Source organism: Euphorbia lathyris, chromosome 3 (assembly GCF_963576675.1).
Source record: "Euphorbia lathyris chromosome 3, ddEupLath1.1, whole genome shotgun sequence".
Lineage (NCBI taxonomy): Eukaryota > Viridiplantae > Streptophyta > Magnoliopsida > Malpighiales > Euphorbiaceae > Euphorbia > Euphorbia lathyris.
Genome location: NC_088912.1, coordinates 15,035,912 through 15,044,171, shown reverse-complemented (window position 1 = coordinate 15,044,171; position 8,260 = coordinate 15,035,912). Strand labels below are relative to the sequence as shown.

At 36.5% G+C, this 8,260-nt stretch overlaps 1 pseudogene; it reads left to right on the top strand.

Moving 5' to 3' along the window:
- The first annotated feature begins 4,710 nt into the window (after positions 1 to 4,710).
- On the top strand, positions 4,711 to 5,171 carry LOC136224879 (copper transporter 1-like; annotated as a pseudogene).
- The last annotated feature ends 3,089 nt before the right edge of the window (positions 5,172 to 8,260 follow it).

Below are 8,260 nucleotides of genomic sequence, written 5' to 3'. Positions count from 1 at the left end.
CTACAACTTGTTTCAAAGGTTTCCGTCTGTCAGCACCCGTATGCGGAGCTGGCTGCTTGTTAATTTTAACGTCTGTTGCTGGCTTACGGTTACGTTTACAATCATAAGCCATGTGGCCGATGTTTGAGCAGACTTTACAGAAACTCGGGAGTTTTTCATAAACAACATCAATCCAGATTTGTTTCCCTTCCCTTTCAATTCCAAGTTGGACCGGTAAATCCGTATTAAGATCAACATCAACAAGCATTCTCGCAAAATGGCCAAAGTCCCCCTCTAATGTTGCATTATCAATCCTAATGAGTCCGCCTATACCTTTAGCTATATCTGATAGTATTTGAGTATCCCAATATTCCCATGGAAGAGAGTAAAGTCTAGTCCATACCTGGGCATTTGTTGATTTTTCTACAAACGGATTGAAATCCTGCACCCAAGGATGCAAGCGGAACATTCCGGGCTTGGTATTGATGACGCCTTTGCTGAAGATTTTGTTTTTTGTCTCTTGAGAGCCCAGTATTACATGATAGAATCCCCGCTCAATTGAAATCAACCGCCAGGGTTCTTGGATTCCCCAAATTTTCGCAAGTGATTGTTTGAGGTCTGCTACTCGCCAATGGGAGTCCCCTTTATCCAGAATCAGTCTTCCAATCAATGAGGCTGAGCATAGTGCGATTCTGTTATTATAGGCCGATTGCGAGATTTTTATTGTTTTGATACCTTCGACGTCTGAAACAGTTGCAGCTGATGGCGGGATCGTCGCCGTTTTTTTGGTTAAAACCCCCGCGTAGGAGCGAGGTGGAGGAGTCGCAGATGCGGGTTCACTCTGCTGGAATAGGCGAAGTTTTGGATTGAAGAGAACTCTAATATCGACATAGTCGTCATGCTGAGGAAGGGGAGAGGATGCCGGGGCGGCCATGGTGGTCGGAGGTTCCCTCAATCATATTACTAAACTTAATTCTTAATATGTCAGTATTCTTTATATATTATGATTTCACACCATAATTTAAAAATTATAGACTCAAATTCATAAATCATAAACCCTAAAAAATATATTTTAGACTTCTAATTTATAAATTTCAATGCTTAAAATATATTAAAAAGTACTGATTTTACTAGTTTGACATAATCTACAATTATGACTTACATAGTTGTAAATAGTTTTTAAAAGATGAATTTCTGTGTAATTTTTTCCTAGATTAATTAGATAAAGAGCCCAACCAAAAAAGGGCTTCTAGATGGTTTAGTCGAGCAGTGGCCAATGCGCTTGCTTGAATCCAGACTTCTACAACTCCAGCCGCCGCACTGATATTATTTCCCTCTGCTCTCTAGGGTTACTTTGTTTCAAGCATATATATAAGCAAATGGATTGCGATTAGAAAGAGCGAGGCTTGAATGAGATCTCACCAATCAAAAGCCATTTCGATTCAGAATTTCCGAACAGTAAAAAGGTAATGCCGCAACTCTCCACGCAATTATTATAGATATAATCTCCTGTCAGATATGTGGTCATTGTTGTGTGATATGTTGCATTCTTGCTTATTATGTTTTCTGTTTGGTGAAATACTTATGTTAATAAGATAACATTTTGTGGTAGGGGAATAATTTCATTGTTAATGGTCATCTCTGAAGCACGGACACGCCATAGACCCAACGTATCGCGTGTCGAATACGTATCTGATACTGAAACGGCCGAAAATGCCTGGGACACGGTATCGGGTCCGTTTCCGTAATATCGGAAAGTTGGACACGCGTATCAGTGAAGGATACGCGTGTCCCAGAAAAAAAACAAGCGATTCTTCAAATGTGAAAAAACAGCCGTTCAACTTCAATGATCGATCGTCGTTATTCCAAATAGATTTGGAGAGCCAGAAACTCCAAAGGACATGGGGAATTAATGCCAGAAACTCCTAATTAATACAAAAACTCTCAAACTTCTCCATCCATTTATATAAATAGGGCTGCTATTACAAAAAATCATATATAAAAATATATCAGTAGATTTATCATGGTTCCGCCTCCTACCTATGTTCAGTCCCCGGAATCCTTCCAAGTTTTAATCCACTACTGAGCTCTTTTGGGTACAGCACAAACCCCTTACAATAGATTTACAAAGTACCATCCTCTACAAACCTACACTCAGTACCAAGAGTAGTTAAAGAGTACCTTCCTCTATATCTACCTACACTCAGCACTAGCTAACTCTGAATGCTAACTACTAAGCAACTTAGAGTCTCTTCACAATTTAAGAATTGATAATTTTGTTCTATTAACAAAGAACACTGGTAAGTTCTAGTTTAAACGTTTACAGAGAGATTGGAATTGGTGTAAGATTTGCTTTGTTAAGATTTGGATCGAATGAAGCAAATGAATGACATATTTATAGTAACACTTGAGCCTTCAGTGATTTCGAATTTCGAAATAACCGTTAGAGGGAAATGGCTCTGCTGTCCCTTTTGATCCTTAGTGCAAAGTGCCTTCAGCCAATAAGAACGTTGCCTTTTCTACGTTGATCAGTGCTTAGATGCTTTTGGTTAGTAAGTGTCAGGTTATCTCTCCATTTATGGCAAACTCTCCTCGACAGCTTTCTGTTGTGTATGAATTTTTCCTTAATTGGATTAGCTTTGTCTACAAGTTGGTTGAGTCAACTTCTCTTTATCTTTTGTCGGTTCAACTCAGCAGCTTCATTGTGAAGCAGTTAGCAAGCCTTTTGGATCCTTCTTCTTGATGGGCTGAGTTGATCCATAAGCTTAGATTTGTTGTTTGGGCGTTGACTTATCTTCATGGGCTTTGGGCCTTGGTCATAATGTCTTTGAACACTTGTGAATTAAATACTCAACACTTAAATTTAATGTGTTGGAATATTTTATCAATGGGATTTAATAATTTTATCAAATCAAAATCATTGTGGAAATATTTTTCATTGAAAGGCATTACCAAAGAAAGAAGAAATCCTCAACTTGCCCAAATCCTCTATTATGGTGCCACTTAGCAATATTGGACTAATCATGTCATATTAAGCAAGTTTAAGAAGCTAATAAGACATTTTTAATGTTCTAGATGTTAATCGGTTTTTTGGCCAAGTTTAAAGGGTCCATGACGTATTCAACCTTGTTGTGTTATAAACATTAAAAAGAAAAAGGGCTAAATATAATAAATATAAGACAGTAAAAGAAATCATAATATTATCTCTTTTCTAACATTAATTTAGTCTATACAATATATGGACAAAGATAAAAAGAAGTCGGTTTCTCAATCCTCACGCCCTGTTCTCCACGTCTTCATCTATTGAATTTCTTTTACTTGACTATTGGGAGTTTATGTTTGAATTCAGGAAACTATAATTGGAAAGAAATGCAATTTTACCTCAAGTTTAACTTAGTCTATTTTACATTGATAAATTTCATTTGCACACTTAATGCAGGTAAATGTAAAACATGTTATGAGCAGAGGCTCCACCGATCGGGTTAAAGAGCCTCGAGAGCCGAATGTCTCTCTTCAAAGGAAATTCTCTTCTTTCAACGAGAGAGAAATAGAAAGTAGAAGTATAATAACATGTTCAAACCAACAAGATAGGCACCTAACTCCAAGGGTGGAAGAGGTTGGTAAAGAAAATATTGATCTAAAATATAGTCCTCTATTTGCTGCCTATAAAATCAAGGGCTGCCAATGGTGAAGGAGAGTACTCATCTATGCTCTCAATTATTGGAATTCATTAAAGAGGAAGCAAGCCAACTTTCAGCAACCAAACAAGGCACACACATAAAAGGAATGTCTTAGATTGACAGTTTGTTGTTGAAGCCGATCTAAAAGTTCAAAGCTTTAAACGTGGATTCCAAAACTTCAGTTGCTTCAAAATTGGAGTTGTGGAAATCAATCGTTAATAGACAAATGTCTTTTGGATTTGAAACCTTGAAACTGATTTAGGGATAATAACGTATGCATGTTGGAATTCCCTCCCGCAGTATTTCAGATTTAAACTTGTTGCTTTCCACAATCAATTTGATGCACAATCACTTAAGCATGTGATGATGTGATGTGATTCTATTATTAAATTAAATAAATACAGTATAATTTGTAGAATAGTACCTCTGCCACTTGTTAGACTGTTAATAAAATAAGGAATTTGACTAGGTGGCAATGGGCTTGTAACATGACTCGTATCTTCTATACTTTTACATGTTATCGTAATAAAGATAATAAAATTGTACATATGTTGCAAACAAATCACACGAACTCAATCTAATATTAGCAAGTAAAGGTTTGTTAAATAGACTATCTGGACTCACTCAAATATCAATATAGCTGCAATTTTACTTGTGTTGTCTTAAAACCTCTAAAAGAAGCCAAGCATGTGGAAGGCTAAAATGTGTGTATTTATAGGGACAAAGTAACATTAAATTACTCCAAGAATATTATATTGTAATTTAAATACAATTGACTTGTAATTATAATTTAAAGTGTGTTATGAATCATGATGTAATTGAGTTTTTTTATATATATTAATTAGTTATTTTAGAAGAATTGACTTGGAAATAGAGATAGCACAAGTTTGGTGTGTGGAGTACATAGTAAAACTTAGAAGGATAGTCCATCATGTATCATTGTACTATACAATCTCAGCATGTGTTATGATTTGCTCCTCCTCCTTCTCATCCGCCTCTTCCTCTTCTCCCTCTCCACTGCCTAATTCATTAAGCTGAAACAGTAACAGACATGAATCATGGTAATCATAACACATGTCAGGCATGAACATGAACAACAACAGCACAGGTGGAATGCCTTCACATCATAAGATGATGATGCACATGACATTCTATTGGGGAAAAGATGCTCTAATTCTCTTCTCAGGATGGCATGGAACTAGAAGTGGAATGTATGTTCTAGCTTTAATTTTAGTTTTTGTTCTCTCCTTTCTTGTTGAGTTTCTTTCTCATTGTCAAATTATAAAACCTGGTTCCTCTGATTTCACTGCCGGTGTAATCCAGACTTTAATGCACGCTCTAAGGGTTGGCTTGGCCTATATGGTTATGTTGGCCGTCATGTCTTTTAATGGTGGTGTCTTCTCGGTTGCTGTTGCTGGTCATACACTTGGTTTTTTGCTTTTCGGCAGTCGGCTTTTCAAGAAAATCTCTCCCACCATCAAAACTTCTGATCTTCCTCCGATGAGTTGTTGATCAATAATTAGGTTGATTTTCAGAATTGAAAGTGAAATTAATCATTGAGGGTTTTGTTTTTCTTATTGTAATTTAGTAGTAATTTGTATTATTTAGCATAAATTGATTAGCAGTGTAATTGATCATTTTCAGTGCCGTATTTTTCGTTTTCTTTTCTACTTTTAATTAGATGATAATAAAAGTTTTTTTTATATATAAAAATACTTATAACTTTATTGGATTAAAACACAATAATTATAACCAGAAAATAAACTTTAGAAATCAACCCTTACCAAATCTACAAAGAGACTAAAACCATTGTACAAAGGAAAAAAAAAAGACATAAAAACATAAAACAACCTAAAACAACAATAAAGCATAGCTACTAGTCCAGAGAGGAAATATGAAAAAAAAAACAATAATTAGGTTGATTAACTATAGTCAAAGTTAATTGCAACTTTATTTAGAGATCTATACAAGATGACTTCAAGTTTTCCACTTATAGTTGAAAAATTAGTTAGACATTTTGTGTGGATCTCACCATGACAATTAAGTTCAAGCTACTACTGTTAGTAAAATTTGACATATATATATATATACTATTATTGAAATTCTAATTTCAATAATAATCAAAATAAAGGGCATAAATGCGGTGAAACTGAAATATAGAGATGCAATGTCAAGATTTTAATGAGTAAAAAGGCTAAAATTGTTGTGTCCCTCAATAAATAATCATTTAGGAGATTACGAATGAGTATTATATTAATTAAAGCAACTTAACAATTGTATGATCATCTATAAAAAAAAAAACAATTGTATGATCATATAATGTGCTCCAGCTATAATCTGTTATTATGTTCATGGTTTTCTATCAAAGTTTGAATTACTAGACATGCTAAAAAAGTTTCATTCTTCACTTAATGTGGTAACATTCAATAATTTTTTAACTGCTACCTAAGTTGCACGGGCACAGACAAACAAACAATATAAAAGACATTTCAGTCTTAAATTTTGAACTCGATTTTCCAGCTTTCATCTGATAAATTAATGACCTACAATTTCGTCTTCTTGGGATATGTGTGCTGTTACGAAATTAAGGAAGGAGGGTTGGGTATGAAGGATTATTTTGTTTTGAATCAGGCCATGCTGAGCCGTTTCTGTTGGGACTTAATTGACTCTAAAGAATTTCCCCTAAACATTCTGAAATCTCGTTTTCTTACCCGCGCTTGCTCTCCGCGTTGCTCTCCTATCGGGTTCTCGGTTTGGTCATCACTAAAGGGAGTTTTCAAGGAGGTGAACTCGCATTGTTTATGGTTGATTGACGTGACCTCAATGCTAAGCTTTTGGACCGATTCCTGGATCCTCCCTTCATTTTGGGAGCGCTTGAATCTGAATCTTGGGGACACATCCTTGATCAATTATTCGGTTCTAAATTATTTTGAGCATTCCTCGGGATGGTGAGAGCTACCTATTAGTGTCTACTCTCATCTTTCGGACATCCTTAGCATTAAAGATATGACCCTTCAGATGTTTTTGTTTGGCCTAAATCGAAGAAGGGGTGGGTCACGGTTTGGAGCTTCTACTCCTTACTGCGTGGAGCTCGTCCTAGGGTGGCTTGGGCTAATTTTATATGGAAACATTTTCTTCCTCCCTTGCGTTCATTTTCTTGTTGGCGCGCCATTAGACGACGTCTTTTGACGCATGACTCTCTCCGGTCTGTTCATCATGTCAAGGTGTGTCTACTGTCAGCATTCTGAAACCGGAGACCATCTATTTGTTCGCTGCCGGTTTGCACAGGTTGTTTGGAAAGCAGTCATGTCGCTTTTTGTTTTACATCTAGACTGATTGACGATGGACTACAACAAGTGTTTCAGTCTCAGCAATTTAGTCCGCAAATTGCTGACATTTGGGGTGCCAGCTTGGTCATCGGTATGTGCTTGCTTTGGCGCACTAGAAACATCGCTATGTTTGACTCCGTCACCCCAAATGTTCATATTTTTCTTAGGGATCTTTGGAGCGCCATTTGAAAGTCATTGCACGACAGCCAAGCTACGTCCTTTAATTCCACTCTTGATAGACACGTCTTGGATCAGCTCTCAGTTGCTCTGCGCCTTCCTATTGCACCTGGGGTATTGAATGTTATTTGGGCTCCCCAGACGAAGCTTAACACTGATGGTTCTGTCGCGTCCTCAGCTGTTTCGGAACTAAAGGGGTCATCCGACGAGAGCATTTGTGATCCCACACTTTCCTCTTGCGCAGCTTTTGAAGCGGAACTACAGGTGGTCATTTTTGGTATTTTAGCAAGGGCGAAAGGGATCTGCCTCCTTTGGCTGGACTCTGACTCTACTTCGGTCATTACCACGGTCGTGACTCGGACCAGTCGGGTTCTTTGGCATCTGCGTCCGGACTGGGTTAACTACTTGACACTTTTTCCACCATGCAGTTGTTCGCATGGCATATCTTTCGTGAAGGCAACAATTTGGCAGCAGTCTCCTCCTTTTATCTCATATTTCATTTGTACAGATTTTCCGTGCTTCCCGCAAAATCGGTTCTGCTGGGAGTTTTATTCTTTACTTTATATTCATTTCATCCTTTCTATGTTTCTATTCTTTTGTATTACATTTCGTGACATTATTTTCTTTTTAATAATATTTGGGCCTGTTGTTCTCGGTTTTGGGGGGTGCTGACCTCGTTAGGTTGCCCCGGGATAGTTGGTAAAGGCTTCCAACCTCTTTAATTAAAACAAAGGAACAAAAGAAACTTTCAAACTAACATTTCTACTGAATGGAATAAATATATGGGGCATGGATGTTATTTGCGATTCATGTGGACTTTGTTTAAATGAATAAGAATGAGAAATTGTCTTTCTTAACAAAATTAATGTTATTGCTAGGCAATGATCTAATTGTAAATGTGGATCTAATTAAACAAATTCAATATACTTTATAAGATTACTTACAAGCTCTAGCCCATTGAATATACAAGGATCAATTTAGGTTTTGAATTTCAACAAGAAATTAGTAGTTGAAATAATACAGATTTAAACAAGAAATTAATAATTTAAACCTCAACTTAATTGTAGTCTTTTGTTAGAAAGGACAATTTTCGCT